Raw genomic sequence first — 17,042 nt, 5'->3', positions numbered from 1 at the left:
AAAAACAAATCTGAAACCCTATCCAACGGGCTTTAAAAGTGTTTGTTAACGAGAGGTGTCCGCAAAAGAGACTGTCCCGTTATGGGAGGTTACACTGTGCTAGCTTACGTATCATTAGGTTCTTTGACTTTGGGTCCGAAGTAGCTATTACTGAATGATTCATAAACATTAATCACCAAGGACTCTCGTCACCTTTTCATTTGATCAAACCTGAAATGTATGAGCCTCACGTGTTTAATCAGACTATATATGACATCAAAATTGAGAATTTAATAAATTTAACGACACAATCGCTTATAATCACAATATAAATTTCCAATAACTTTTGTCTTCATTTAATAAGGTTGGATCAAATTAAAACGGAACATGAGCCACAGAATGAAATGACTTAGGGTTTATTTCCAACATAATCCTCAAAGGTACAGAAAATACTTGTCGTACTGTTTCAACAAACGGTGAACATCCTGTTCGTAGAAGTTCCTTGCCCGAGATCGGAACCAGTTTCGAACATTGGCCATGACTTCCCTGTCCGAGTAAAGAAAGCGACCTTTTAATGCCTTTTCAGCGAACGCAAAATGCGAAAGTAACATGGCGATAGATCCGGGCTGTACGGTTGGTGTGCCAACACTGTCCACTTCTTTTAACCGTACATCCACCTCGTACACATTCCTCTGTGGAATTTAACACTGTCCACCGAATCTTCGCCAACGTTTTTGTGCAGAAGCAGCCGTATGAGGGCGCACGTTGTCATGCAGCTAAACCACTCCAGAGGACAACGAGAGAAGACATTTGGCGTTTATTGCTGCACGCAGATGCTGCAGGGTATTACATAACTGAGCAGTGTTGATTGCTTCACTACGGTCTAGCAACTCATGGAGAAACGGCTCTTCCTCATGGGCGGAGATACGGGGAGCGTGGGGAGGCATTGCTCCCCCTACCAGTTTCAAAGGCGGAGTCGACTGATCTAATGTATAAATGTATATATGAATTGACATCATCATCATCGTGCCCCCCCCCCAGCAATAATGACCGCGCCCCCCCCCAGACTTCCAAGTCTATCTCCGCCTATGCTCTTCCTGATTGTGAAAACACGTCTCCGCATCATGGCTTTGCCACTATTCTGTGGCTTTCACCATTTTTGGTCCGCTAAAAGAGACATTGAAGGGTCGCCGTTTTTAATCGAACAGCGAAGTCATGGGCAATGTTCGATGCCAGGCAAAGGACAGGGTATGTAGGAATGTAGGACAAGTGATTTTTCAGATTTTGAGATTACGTTTTAACTGAACTACAGGCGGCCCTCGCTTTACGCGATTAATTGGTTCCACAAAATAATCGCGTAAATTGAGTTGAACGTAGCATGGGTAAAATATAAATAGTGCTTTTATTTAGGATGATAAAAAAAAAGTTAACTCAATTTCCAGAAGCAAAATAAAATTTTTGAATTAACTAATTACCCAAACTTATAAATAAATCTCGTCAATTTAGGATATATGAATAAATTTGATTAATATTTTTTGCTTCTGTGTTCACTATCGCGTATTGATTCTATGATTGTAGTGAGTGTAGATGTTTTCTTTCCTGAAGATCCTGATATGGTAGGCTGATAACATGTTTAGTGAAAGCAGTCCAGATTCACAACTGACATGCAGCGTTCTTCGTCTCTTTATAAAAACTTTTAAAAGCAAAAGTAGAGAACTGTGGATATTCCTCGCAAATAGGACAATTCTAGATTCATTGGGATCCGATTTGAGTACCGATGCTATATTGCTGATTTGTTACCAAAAGATATTGATTAATGGGATCTGGTGAGATGGATTTGAGCCTTTCTTCAATACAGGGTATTTATCTCATCGACATCAACAAATCCAACCGATTTTGTTACGTAAATTATATTATGCAACAAAATGAATAATCTAATTTGCAAACCCATTTTCAGGATTAAAACCAAACTACAGACCGATTTTGGCTGGTTGAAGTTTCTAAAATTAAATTTTCAAACCCGCATTACAGCTAAATCGCGTAAAGAGATTGATACCTGCATGTCATTTCATTCTGTGGTTCCTGCTCCGTTTTCATTTGATCCACACTTATGTATTACTTATTCGGAACTGAAATATTCATTTATAAATATCAAACCAATATAGATAAATCTTAGAATTCAACGTCATGAATTCATACCAATTTCACAGAGTTTGATAAGGAAGATCTCCTTAATGACGAGGTCAGTTTAGTTTCGGAGCAGTTGACGTGATTGTTCCTATATCGTCCGTCAGGCAGAATGAACCGCAACTTCTCCCAGAATCTCCTGTCGCCCCAGTAGACAACCACGGAACATTTGAAACAAATCCTAACGTCCTGTTCTAGGTCCTTGAAATTCACCTTGTCCAGCAGCACGATGATCACCTTGTGCCGCCGGTTGCACTGCGCCTCGTGGTGGCACGCCTTCAGTTCATACAGGCACCACTCACTCTTCAGATACTGTTCGGAGATCACAGCTATGGAGCAGTGGCTGCACTCCACCGCTTCGGATATGGCTTCGGCGACGTATCCCGAAACCGGAAGGTCCCTGTACCGCAGGCACAATCTGTGTGGCGGCTCGCCGCATTCCAGCTCCGGCGCCAGCATCTGGGACACGAAGGCCTCGTCTTTCTTGCAATACGAAAGGAACGCGTCGAACAACTTGGCCCCGTCATCCGAGAACGGGTCCTTCTCGAACAGTCGCACCCCGTACTTACTGTACAGCCACATCCTCATCTCATTGCGCTGTTTCCAGATTATCACCGCGGCGAGGATCAGCAGGAATATCAGCATCGGGGTGACTATAACCGCGGGCATGTAATCACCGACGAGTTCGGCCGACGTGAATGGGACAACCGAATAGTTGGAGCACGTAGTGTTGCTGAATTCTAGCATCGACACTGTCCTGGAATTGTTGAATGAGCATCGCACCCTACCCCTGTCGACGATAACGGATTTGTGCCTGACGAACCATGTCCTGAATTTCGTAACGAAGCTGCACTGGCACGTCCATCTGTTGTGGCCGATCTTGACGCGCACGAGTTGGCGATTGTATTGTAGGTTCCAGAGCTGGAACACCGACAAATGGTTGTGATCTAAATAAAGTACCTGGAGGTATTTGAGATGTGAGAATGACGAATTGTTGACTGACGACAAGCGATTGTGTGACAAGTAGAGCTCCTGCAGTTTAGTTACATTGGAGAACTCATGGCCTTCTATAACGGATATGTGATTCCCTTCCAAGTGAAGAATCAGCAAGTTCTGTAGCCCGTTGAAAGTATGGTTACGTATGGCATGGATGTTACTGTGATTCATGAACAAAACCCTCATGTTCTTCCTCCCGATGAAGCCATGGCCACTTACCTTACTCATGTCATTACCGTCAAGGTGCAGATCAGTCACGTCCATGGGTATCCTCTGCGGAATGTTCGTATAGCTCTGGCTGCTACAATCAACCATGTTGACGTTCCAGGTCTGATCAGAAAAGCAGGTACAGTTCTCGGGGCAAACCATTTTACAATCACACGCGTCGAACTCACAGCAGTGACACAAAGCGAAGCAGTGGCTGGTGTATCGACACAGGAAGTCGGATGATTTTATTCTGGAGAGTGGCAACACGGCACTCTGTCTTGGGAACGTGATCCTGCAGATGACGTCTCCGAGGTCAGGTATTTTCGGATAGCGCCTGCTGTCTTCGAAACTGTTCATTCTCTGCAACCACTCCATATTGCAGTCACATTTCAGAGTGTTATTCGAGAGCAAGAACTCGGGGATTTCTTGATCGATCGGAATGTCCCTAAGCCGGAGGGAATTCATGTCCAAAGTGCGCATGGAATTCCCCGTCAAGTCAACAAAAGTGAGATTTGTCTTCGCCATGAACGTGAAAGGTGCGATCAATGTGATCCTGTTGTTCCTGAACGACAGCACCTCTATACTGTTCGGCAGGGACGACGGGTTGAGTTCCCGTATGAGATTATACGACGCGTCTAGAGTGTGCAACTGCATCAGAGATTCCAGCTCAAAATAGTTACCGAGTCCATCTATCTCATTGTCATGTATATCCAAAATTTTGAGCACCCTCGGCACGAGGGCGTAATCGAACCATGTTATAACGTTCCTGGAAACGTTCAAAGTGTGGAGATGGCGCAGGTTCATGAACAGGCCATTAATGTCCACGAGGCGATTGTCATTAATTCTAGCTACCCTGAGCTCCGGTACGTCGTCGAACGAGCCGTGGCCCAACGACTGGATCCTGTTGTGAGAGAGATCTAATGTCTTCAAAGATTTCAAATCCTTGAAGCAACCTTTTGTCAAATTACCGATTTTGTTTTTTGACAAATGGATGCTGACGATTTTCTTGAGTCCCTCGAACGTTAAGTTCCCCAGAGCCTGTATGTTATTGTTCGTCAGGTCCAAATGCCTGAGAAGATTGAGGCTGCTAATGGCTTTGGGGAAACTCGCCAGGTTATTAGACCGCAATTTCAAATTCTGAACCGAGGTACATCCTTCAAACGCCTCCGGATCGATCTCGAGGATATCATTGTCATTCAGAGAAATGTAGTTCAGAGACTCCAGACCCCTCAGAGTCCGGGACCCGAGTCGGCGGAGTTTGTTTCCGGCGAGCGTGAGCGTGTGGAGATTATGCAAAGTTGCGAAGGAATTATCGCTAATGTCCTGTATCTCATTATAACTCAGATACATAATCTGCAAACTCCTAATTGAGTGAAAGAAACTAGCGTTGATTGATCGCAGGCGGTTGTGGTTCAAGTCGAGGACAGCCAAGCGGCTCAAATCAGCCAACGTCTCGGAGGCGGCGATCGATTCCAGGAAGTTGTGACTGAGATTCAGGCCTACCAACTGCTTTAGGCCTTGAAATAACTTAGGCGTTAGGGCGTTGAAAGAGTTGTTCTGCAGATACAAGTCTAATATGTCATTGGACTGTTGGAAGATCTGTTCTGGTAAATGGCTGATCCTATTGTTCGATAAATCCAGACTCTGTAATCTCTGTAAACCACTGAAAGCGTAAGGGTAGAGCTCCGACAGCTGATTATCGTTGAGTATCAGCACTCTGAGGGTCTGAAGGGATGAAAAAACATTGTCCGGGATACTTTTTAATATATTGTGGGATAAATCTAATATTACGAGTTCGGGTAGGCATGCGTGCCCTTCACGAGGCCTGATCCCGAGATTTCGCGCGTCATCTAGGTCGTTATTTGTCAAATTGAGCAGCTTGAGCTTGTGCAGGTCACAGAAGATGTCGCCCGGTAGGGTGACTATGTTGTTGTGTCCTAGCTCCAGTTGTTCCAACTCGACCAACTCGGAGAACGTGTCGGGGCTGAAACCGACGTTCGGTAGGTTTATGTGCCTGGATCTGATAGACAGGTTCTTCAAGTTGCTAAGGCCAAAGAAAGCGTAGTCCGGTAGGGTCGGCACGTTGCAGTTCTCGATTTTCAGCGACTGCACGTGGTTGAACTTCTGGAACGTGGCGTTGGTGACGACGTTCACTTCCGACGCGTCGTCGCAGGCGATGTTTAAGCTCTTGACTTGGTGCGTGCCTGAACTCTCCCGAATCGTAGCTTCTTGTATCGTCCGGACCCTACAAGTCATCACGCCGTCGGGCTCGCCGTTATTGTCTAACGGCCAGTGGCACTCGTTGGTGAATATTTGCATGTCGTCCGCCGCACTAAAATGCGCGAAAAACACTACTGACGCTATCACTATTTCAAAATATAGCCTCGTGAGCGACATTGCACGGTCGTTGAAACCGCAGAAAGTCGGATATCTTGTCATCACTTTCATATTACCTCTATAAAATCTGGTACAAGAGCATATTTGAGGATGTTCTCACCGGTACACCATCTCAACCATGATTAATTTCGTGTAGAAAGATCACATTATACGCGCTGCGTAAAAGCTTCAAAACATGATGAAAGTGCGTTTTGTGATTTTCGAAAATATCCATGGCTCTCATTACTTGACGCACACTTTATTGCTCTGACGATAGGAACAGGAATACTCATTGCAATCTGAAAATGAAAATATATATATATATATATATATGATGAAAATGAATATGTTTTTCAAATTATTTTAGCAATAAGTAATTCAAATGTTTCATGATAAATCAACGGATTAAAGATATGTAATTGCAGTATTTTTTCATGTTTATTTCTCAATTCAATGCGAATATGTATTTTCAAAAATCAGATATTGACAATTGAATAGGAACAACGATTCAAAGTAAATGAGCGCATTCGATTTTATTGTTGCCACATGCACAATTTGGAGTATTGAGATGTTGGCATTTTTACTTGAGTGTGTGTGGGAAAACAAATGGCCGAGAAAGTATAACACGACAAAAAACATAATTCTGAAACCTAAATATTTTAGTGCCACGTACGCACACACACATACATATTATTATTTTTTATTAATTTATTTATATGTTGCTGCCAAAGCGCGAAGTGGCCAGCCCAGATGATGAATTTCGGCCAATGTCCGAAATTCGGGCTCTTGCCAGACCCCATAAATCGATTCCTGAACATCACTATATTGATCCTATGATTCAGGGCCTCACCGCGATGGCGCATTTTTTATGATAATTATGTAAATTTATAATTAGCCACATCCAACCCTAATTCTGTGCTCAGATGGCAAAATGTAATAAGTGACTTTGTCAAAATTTCACGAGGGCAAATTTGTAAACAAAATTTTGCAACAATTTGATACTGTGGCTTTTCAACTTATTGCAATTTGCCCCCATTGGTTTCTCATAAACCGAAAGAGATGGACGAAATTGTGTCACATTCAAAAATTTTGACGAAAGACACACGAGAATTCAAGCAACTCAATTTTTTGGGAAAAGTGACATTTTGCCGTCTGACCACAGAATTATTATGATTAGATATAGCAGCTCTAACGACCAAAGAAATCTGAACATCGATATCTTAGTGATACATATACAGAGATGTATATAGGGATCGACGACGTATAAGGGCCGGCGAAAGCCCGAATTTCGGACATTGCTTAGGACAAACGTGCTAGTTTATTTTTTTACAATTGTTTTAAAATTATTTTTCACATTATCGCGCGGTATCAGTATGCGGTACAACAATAACAATGCTCTGATAACGCTACATTAACGAATTTGTGCAGTGAGCTTAAAAAAAAAAGTGATTTCTCAACAACACTCAAAATCATCATTTTAGGTTGGTTCAGCAGTTGCTCTTGACAATCGTTTTTTTGCAAATTATAAAAGAAAAAAAAATCATACTCGTCTTTTTATATACAGGGTGCTGCCTTGAAATGGCAACAGATTCAGAGGGGTGATATTAGAGATCAGGAGGAACAAAAATTGTCATAGAATATGGTATCGCTAGAAATGAATTACCTTTTGGGTTTGATAATACAATTGAATAATCGACGTTAGATTTACCCAAAATTCCAAAAACGAACACGGCTATACGCGTTTTGGAACTGTATGAAGTTCCTTCATCAGTAGCAGAAATAAAGAAAGAAAATATTGAAAACCTCCTTATAGCGGGAGTTACTCGCTGTTGTAGACAAGACTCTTTTGTTGCCGGTTCATTTTGAATTTGACTCTTGTCTACACAACAGCGAGTAACTCCCGCTATAAGGAGTTTTTAAATATTTTCTTTCTTCTTTATTTCTGCTACTGATGAAGGAACTTCATACAGTTCCAAAACGCATATAGCCGTGCTCGTTTTTGGAATTTTGGGTAAATCTAACGTCGATTATTCAAGTGTATTATGGTATCGCTAACCACGTTTAGTCCATGAAAATTGCAAAAAATTCTAATGTAGGATGGGGCGTCGAGTGGGACGAAAAGGCCAATAATAAGTAGAGAAAACATTTATTTTACAGCATCATTATAGCACATTTTGTGGTGGTAAAAATAAAGTGCAATGGTAAGTACAAAAAAAGTAAAATAAATAAGTACAAAAACCATTAACTCGACAACATGATCACGATACATCCTGTGCAGCAAAGTTCAATGTCAGAAAGTAGACGAAGAGGAATGATTATGTTTGAAGTTGCGGCCGCCAAGGTCATTACACAGCTGACAGCGACGGAGTAACGATTGTCGGACGCACGTGGCTTCTCCTGGCGTGCTGGCAATGTCTGCCGCTTCATAAGTATTTTGACGATTTTCACCGACTAAACGTGGTTTGTGATACTTGCGGCAAATTTTCTGAGTTTTTTTTGCCTAATATCACCCCCTCTGAGTTTGTCGCCACTCAAGACAACACCCTATATATTCTTATTCAAAAAAGTTGTATTATATTCTAATATATAAAGGAAAAGAAGGTTAACGATTACAAATAAATGTAAATAATATTATTAGTTGACAACGTTAGACAAACTACACGGACATTTTGTCTTTTGTGTGGCATTTGCGTTTGTATTTCTATTTGTATCAGAATTGATTTAAAAGATACAATACATTTAAGAGATAGAAGATAGACAGCACACATCAGTATCCCCTATTCCATATTTTCCGCGCGGCCAGAAGAAACATAACAAACTGTTCATCAACAATCCTCTTTTTTCCCTTCCTGTGTTTCTTACTACCAAAGCTATCTCGTGAAGGTACGGGATGGACACCGTGCCAAGCCAAAGCAGCGCCATCTGTAGTTAAAGCTCTGGTATTGAAGGTGCTTTCCGAAAAATGCTGGTAGTTAGGGGCCGTTCAAGTATTACGTCATCATTGATGGGGGGGGGGGTTTCCGATTTGCTGACTTTTAATGACAAGGGGGAGGGGGAGTTTGGATAATGCTTACGTCATCAACCACCCTTTATGAAAATATGAGTTGGATTAAGAAGGGCAGAGCTGATGACGAAATTTTGCTGACAGGGGGGGGGGGGGGGAAGGGGGTCAAAAATGGCTGAAAAATTGCTTACGTAATACTTGAACGGCCCCTTAGATACGTATGGGGTAACCATGTGACCCGTATTTTACGGGGGCACTTTTTTTTCAGGACTTCCAAAAATAAGTATTTTTTGATTTTAAATTTTTTTTTTTTTGAAATCATTGAAAATTAATTCAATGGTTTAGTATTTGAATCGAATTAATAATGACTAAAATTTTTTAGGGAGGCGCGCATTTTTTCAGGTGCCGCCTCTGTGAAACGCACACGCACGCACACAGAATCTGTAGTAGTCGAACCAAATGTGCCCTGCGGAGCCGCCTGATGTAGCGCTCGACTTCGAACACCATATATTGTGATTAAAGAACTAATTATTAATATGTGAATACTTGAAATAATGATTTCGACAAATCAACTATTCTATAGTGCAGCCCGCACCTCCCTTCTAGTTTGATCACAAATTGCAAAATTGCACTCGGAAAACCATCACTGCTGCATGTCGTGAATAGATTGCTATCTTCTGTCCATTTCCTTGCCAAAAAAAAACATGTCATGATTTTAGAAAAACTAAAGTGTGTGAAAAAAAAAAACATCATGAAAGAAATACTGCTTCAAATTTATTTCTCTCATTAAACTCGAGTATTTATGGTGTTATCGGTTATAACGAATATCCCATAATAGCGAATGTTTATCAAATCTCTGCGTGACTTCGTTATATTTGGGCCGGACTGTATTTTTTTTTATCAATGTTAATTGTCTTGAATTTAGTTTTCTGTTAGTCACAACCATTCTGAATAAGGAAAGAGTGAATAAATCATTTTTTAACCCTTGGAGCTGCTCAAATAGTAGAAGTAATGCTTCTCTCTCTGCGGGGGCGAAAAAAACTCCCATTTTCTTCGTTTCCCTTGTGAGAGATAGATGACAATTGAATCAAACGTTGCAAATTCAATAACATCGAAAAAAAAGGGTGATGCAAACACAAAATCTAGGTTTGAACCCATTGTCACCAACACACACACTCATGTGATTGGAGTCACAGACACACTAACACTACACTATCCCACGGGTTAAGACGGACTGTGACGTCACGAAGATATGTTTTAGGCGTGTAGTATCTAGGAGGCTATATACACAGTAGAATAAAAACCTGTCGGAGAATAGGGAAATGAGATAAAAATATAGAACTAGAACATGCATATAATATACGCACCACACATCTATACAGCAACAGAGACCACCAAAGGACGATGATTTAGCAGGCAACTACGCCCATCATTTGTAGATGATGGAAACGCTCCGAGGGTTAAGGCAAAATGAGCATTTCTCCGTACGTATACCTATCGTATATTAAACTTAAAGGGGGATGAAAACGTTTTCCAGGGTATTTCTCTGAACTCATACGTTTGACGAACCAGAAAACGAACGTGAGCTGCTTCAATCATCCACACTTATATACTACACGGATGGATCAAAGTCGGAAAAAGGGACTGGAGCAGCATATGTTGAGACTAAAGGTAAACAAGTAATAGCCCGATGGTCGGTCAAGCTAAAGGATGATGACTTAGTGTTTCAGGCTGAGCTATTTGCCATCTACAACGCAGTCTTGGATGCTTCTTTACATCAAGAAGCTACCCTAATTAGATCTGACAGTCTCTCTCCAGCATACAAGCGGTCTCTAATCCTCAGTCAACTCATGAAATGACTAGGACAATAAGAAAGCTTCTCTGCCATCATACCAGAATAAGCCTCTCTTGGATAAAAGCACATATAGGCCAATGGGGCAATGAATTGGCGGATACCACGGCTAAGGAAGCTACCGAAGTCGGAATCATTACAGGTGATCTGCTGCTTCCTGCATCACACACCAAAGCAATCCTATGGAAGGATCTAATGAACAAATGGCAACAGAGGTGGGATGACAACACAGAACCCGGTCGATCAACTCATAGTATCCTGCGACATGTGATGCCTCGGAACCATAAATGGCCTCGTGAGATGATAATGTTCGTAACGAGCCATGGTCCGTTTCCGGCTAACCTTCATAGGTTCAAATCAATCCCCAGTGATAAATGTGCATGTTCGGCCATGTCCACGCTTCTTCACTATGCAACTCTATGCCCCATGACAACGGCTTTCCACTTCAGAGAGCCAGCTGAACATCTGCGAATACCTTGGCTTGAGTCATCCCGAAGCGGGAAGATTCGAAAAGTAAAATACGTAAACTGGTCCGCTTTCTAGAGCAGCACCCTGAGGATATCAGAACTACAGTCCCGGAGCCACAACGAGAAAGAGAGCCACCTACGCCAGTTAGGAGATCCACTAGACTACGACGTCAACTACACCCAGACAGCGATCTCGTACATCTGTTTAGGGAAGAGGAAGAAGAAGAGGAGCCTGAGTAGTCGAGAATAGTTTGATCCACGCTGGCTTATCGAAAAGCTGGATACAGGCAGCAATTACTGACGAATGTCTTTGGACCAAATCAAACCACACGGTGCAGCGATTAGATCAACCCAGCAGCAGATTGTGACAGCTTTTATTGACAACCTCAGACTGATGCAAAGCACCTTACTGCCGTTACCTCAAAACAGGCAGAGCTGCGTCAGAAAAGTTAGCAAAGATTTAGTAGTGGACTTCCCTTGCCCCGTACTCGCAAGTATCGAATCACTCGCGACGTTCTTCCCATGGAGACAGCCATCAACTCGATGCAACGTACAAGCCATTTGACTGAAATGTATAGCTGAACCCTATGACTAGGGAGAAAATTACACGTTCGCCCAGTGGCACATAAGGGCCGGAGACCGAGGGATTTCGAAAACAATATGGAAACGACTTGTGGGCCAGTAGAAGAAGAAGTTGGCATGTTGAAGTGGGAGAGATTTGAGAATGGTCTAAATACACAATGTATACATAAATGTATACAGTGCCTCCTCTGTGACGGGAAACGAAGAAACAAAACCTTCGAGCACAGTGCTGGGCAGTTTTGTTTCCCTTTCCATTTACGTAATATGCAATATCCGCACACAGAAAATACACAGAGCCTCCACTGTGACGGGAATAATCAAACAGCCTCCGTTGACAGTGCTGGGCATTCACATTTGAATTACTTAGGACAAGGTCACCAGATTTATTGTCGTGAAGTACTAGAAGGGCTGGACCTAAAAGAGCCGGTGGCAGTCATTTTGTGTGTTTGACTGTTGCTTCTTTTTAGTGCAATATATTTAGTAACACTAAGAAATGTACTTTAATTTTTTGATTACCGTATATACTCGTGTATAAGCCGAGTTTTTTTGTGGGAAAATTCGTTCCCCAAGTGGGGGGAGGGGTCGGCTTATACTCGGGTCAGTTTTTGATGAGAAAATATCGACCCCCGCAATCAGTAGTCATTTTTTGGGGTCGGCTTATACACGGGTTTTCAATTTATTGCGATTTTGGTTGTCCTGAAGTGTGGGGGGTCGGCTTATACACGAGTATATACGGTGATATAATAGCAAAAATGTGCACAGATAAAATACGTCTCGTGACAACGTATAATTGCTATAAATATCCTAAAAGTACATAAGTATCTGAATCTCAAATGTCATATCGATGTTTTAGAATCATTCTGAATGTTCACCAGGAACGCTCAATCACTGTCATAGTACGTAGGTAGATATTATACAGTATACAGTATCATAATGACATGAGTATTTTTCAAGTGCATTCTAAACATGTATGTGAAGTATATTTTGTCATGCAACATCACAATAAATATGGATGGAGACAGGGGAAGATTATTCACTACAGTAGCTCCTGTTACTTTTTTTAGAAAATTTCCTGCCATACCGAGAACCTGGTACCAATCGCGTCGATTATATTTATTTCACCGATGATCTCTCGTTCGTCTTCTCAACGATTTTATGTACACCTGCATGCGCATGTTGTACATTCTTTCATGCTTTGTTTTTCCCCCGTGATGGCGGACAGACAGTCACGCGATGTTTCTCTTTTGTGTGGGCACAGCGGGAAAGAAATACATATACTGTATATGGGTACTTGTTATATACAGGCTTACGCTTTAGTTATTACGCCAATGTACATGCACTCTTATGATTTATTAACGGCCGGGGGGTATTCGCTATCGTCCCCGTTGACATTATGGTCTTATAACCGATAATGAAATTTCCTCCCCCCCCCCCCCCCAACACAATTGCTGGTTACGAGATGCGAGTCACGCCATTATATTCAACGGGGGCATTCAGTCAGGTATAAAGGGTCGATCGTTCATGCAAGAGCATTCAGACATTTCCGAATGACTGAATAAGCTTATTATTGTATTGCTTCGGCTGAGTTTCCGCCATTCCTTTTGTTTCTTCGCTTGTTTTTTTTTTGGGCTGAATGGAAGGGGGAAAATATTGCGTGATTAATATTTAATCTTAATATTAATGGAATATCTTACATAGTCGGCTAACTTAAAAGGATAACAGGTACAATGCTCAAACGGATAAAATTCTTTATAATCAGAATTTCTCCTATGGAGATAATGTTAACTTCTTCACGATCACGGGCGTGATATTACGTCCACGAACACTAGTGGAAGAAATTCAAACCAGTTTTTTCTCTGTTTTCTTTCCTCTCTCTCTCTCTTCATCATCGCGAAGCTTTTTATAGTAACTCTTCCGTTTTTTCCTTCCTCCTTTCCTTTCTGATTTTTCCTCCAGTCATATAATGCAGCTTTCTATACATATAAGAGAGAAAGAGAGCACGTAGGTTACGAGGGCGAAAAGGGAGGACTAAAAAATTTCTCATCTCTTAGGGGCCGTTCAAGTATCAAATTCCCAAATGATATGGCTTCATGCAACAGTAATATAATATCTAGACACATAATCTTGTAATCCAACTACATAGATACATAATCTAGCTCAGTCACGTAATCTATCGAAAACTAGATTATTTGTATTAAAATAAGAGTTTTTCAATAAAAATTCAATTTCAATGAAAAGTAATAAGTGAATCAAAATTTTAGGATTGTTTAAGTAAAAAAATTAAGTACACGATTTTCTGTAATCGTATGTTATTCCTAATCATAGACATAGGAATAGAATAATAAAAAATAAAAAAAAAAGCACACAAAGGAACAAAAAATACAAAACGCCACCTGGTGTGAAAATTGCTGTAGTTTAAGGAAGTCTGCAATGTCTCCACTCAGCGCTTCACGCTAAGAATGTGTTTTATAAGGAACTGAAAAAGTGTATCTATGGTGCATTGGTTAGCGAAATTCCATTGTATTCAAGGGCAGAAATCACTTTTTTTTCTATATATAAATATCTGTTTCGGCACCCAGAAAATTGAATTCCTCAAAAAAAAAACGGGTTCTGTTTTGAACCCAGTTACAGTATATGAGGGCCCATGATCCAACCGAGATCAATGAGTTATGTGGATGCTTAACATTAGGACGAGGAAAGTTGATGCAAATACGTTGACATTTGCATCGTTGCCACCAAAGAAACAATTTCTGTGAAAATTCACGCATATGTGTAGGAACACTAGCATCCTTGTCGGTGAGAAAATTAAAATATTTTCCACAATCAAAGGGTGTTATATTAGGAATAATATACAACAATCATTTATCACTGACATCTACCAAGTGATTCAAAAGTAGCAGAAAAAGTGAATATTCAATAATTTTAAGGCTGAATTATATTTTAAAAATAACACATTACACTGTTAGGATAGTTATATTTGTCACTAACAGATGACGCTCATTTTTAGCCGTAGAGGGGAAGTGGGGGGGGGGGGTAGCCATTTATGCACACGTTCACTATGCAATTACATTAATAAGCTATGTGCGTCATGTAATTATTTCGGCAATAAATTCCTAATTAGTTTAAAAATTTTCACAACTTTCTGTGATAAAAATCCAAGTTATCACTTGCATGCAATACATGTTGAATAAGTCAGATTTTGGGGCTTCATTTTCCCAAATTTTTGTTTGGAGAATGTTATATCCGAATCAATTTAATCATTTTCTAGGTTAAGAGAGTGTTTTAGGTCATGTTATTATCCACTGTGAAAGTTTTAAGTTGATTATGTAATATCAGTGGTTTAATCTATATGTATATAATTGATTTTCTGTGTGTCTGTATGTTCTCTAAGCAAATCTACAATTTTATATCGATGGTCACTAAATTTTGCATATATACCAAATGGGACAAGACTTGAACGATAGGTTACTTTAAAATTTCGTCAGAGCAGGGCAAATGCCCCAAACGGGCAAAAAACTGTTCGGCAACAATGATTTTTGGGCCTCAACAATCACTTTCCGAACCTTCACTTCGGTTACCGTGGTTCCCTAGCAATGCGTTTCACACGTGCATATGCCTTTTTAATGGTTTGTCACTTTTTTAACGCTGCCAGTATATGTGTAATTTTAATTTGCCACATTTTCAATACTCCCAGTGATGAGGATTTCTGAATAGACCTCATAATCATCATCAGCATCGCTTTGAGGGTCAGGAAAAGGGTGATCCTCATAGAAATCAGTGTTAAAATTGCCGATTTTAGTGTAGAAATGCGGAAATTTGGTGGGGTTTTCGGTCACATCAATAATTTTAAAAATTGTATAGAATTCTCGATGTTTGGAATATTGAGTTCGCTTAGAGATATACGAAGCCCAGTAGACTGACTATGAAGTAATTATCCGGATCTACTTTTGAGTTGGATATCCATGCATAACATTGATTTAAACTTTTTATTTATATCTTCTCAAGCATGAAAATTAATGTCTCCGCGTATTATCTTTTAATATTCAACTGCATAAATTTATGTGGGTTAGGATATTTTAAAATTATTTATGGGCCCCTAAAAAGTGCATCGAAAAAATTCCACAGCTGTAATTAAGCATTTTTGAAAGCTGAAACAGGCAGAAATAGATAACTTGAAGTTCAGGGGGGGGGGGGATCGAAATACCCAGCGCCACTTAAAAAAGGAAAAAAAAATCATTTCTACGTTTCTTTAAATCTAGATTTGTTTATATCTAGCGCAGGAAGTCGCCATATTGGTTAACTTAGACACGGTTTGCATGTCCCTCAAAGAAAGAGGGAGAAATCACGTGATCTAAAAAGCCTCATTACAGAAAACCCAGGCAGCGCCGGGTAATATATCTAGTTTTATATAAAAGTGAATGGGCCGAAATTTGGTCCATTCCAGGGTATGTTAAAGTATACTCGACTGTATGTGGTGTTCAAATGAACGACGAGAATCCCTCCTCCCCCGCAACATCAGATAAGCATTCAATTCCAAACGAATTTCCCGAATTAGAACTGCTGAAAAGTTACAAAGAGAGGAAACTAATCAATTGAAAACCAATTAACTCCAGCTAAACCTAAAAAAAAAAAAAATGCAGCGTCGTCAGAATTCATCAACTGATGACTGCGCAGGTCGGTCAGGTCTCAATCATCATCGCAACACACACTCACACACAAAATGATTTCCCACACACACACATCCGAACAATTTCCCTATAAATCCCCGCGAGCCAAATCGGAAAAAGATTACTCGTCGCAGATTACACTGGAAAAATTGTAAAACGATTTCCACGACAAATAATCAAAAAAAGAAAAATTGCAATAACCTAATCAACTCTCCCCACACCAACAAGGAGGAGGGGGGGGGGGGAGAAATATCAAAATTTCATGTCATATATTACAGAACAAAAATACATTTTCCATCCAATGATGATATAACTGATGATCCCGGTCCAGAATTTTTATTTTACTTTTTTGGTAGACATGTTAGAATAGTCCATTGGGAATTTCCCGAGCAGGGCAAATTTTTACTCCAATCATTTCCTGCCGTGGGCGCAGCCATTAGTGGAGATCCTGTCGCCGAAAATTACGGCCCTGACGCGACAGCAATTATCCTCGAACCCCTGAAAAAATAAAGAGTAAAACGAGACTATTTTTGCGTTCTCACCCGCACTTAATCGAAAATCGGGGAATTTTTTTTTTTTTTTCCCCTCCTTGTATTTATCATTATCCCTGTCTCTCCGTGTACATGCAGTATCTGCATATTTTTCAGTATGTAGTACTAACCTGATTGACTTTGTATGTTAATTTGTTAATGCACCCGCCGTGGAGTAAGTAGTGCATGCGTGAG

The 17,042-nt window shown here is 40.6% G+C and overlaps 1 pseudogene across 1 annotated transcript in view; it reads right to left on the bottom strand.

The window, feature by feature from the left end:
* Positions 1 to 1,025: 1,025 nt before the first annotated feature.
* The window catches only part of LOC149079116 (toll-like receptor Tollo pseudogene), a 96,878-nt pseudogene continuing 80,861 nt past the window's right edge, over positions 1,026 to 17,042 (bottom strand). Inside the window, exon 2 of the transcript XR_016193662.1 lies at positions 1,026 to 6,044. The product of XR_016193662.1 is annotated as a toll-like receptor Tollo pseudogene (transcript). The remainder of the gene's footprint in view (positions 6,045 to 17,042) is intronic.

Source organism: Pholcus phalangioides, unplaced genomic scaffold, assembly GCF_987345545.1.
Source record: "Pholcus phalangioides strain wild (caught in Gottingen) unplaced genomic scaffold, Ppha-v1.0 ptg000012l_1, whole genome shotgun sequence".
Lineage (NCBI taxonomy): Eukaryota > Metazoa > Arthropoda > Arachnida > Araneae > Pholcidae > Pholcus > Pholcus phalangioides.
The sequence above is the reverse complement of the archived record's forward strand: the minus strand, read 5'-3'. Positions and strand labels throughout refer to the sequence as shown.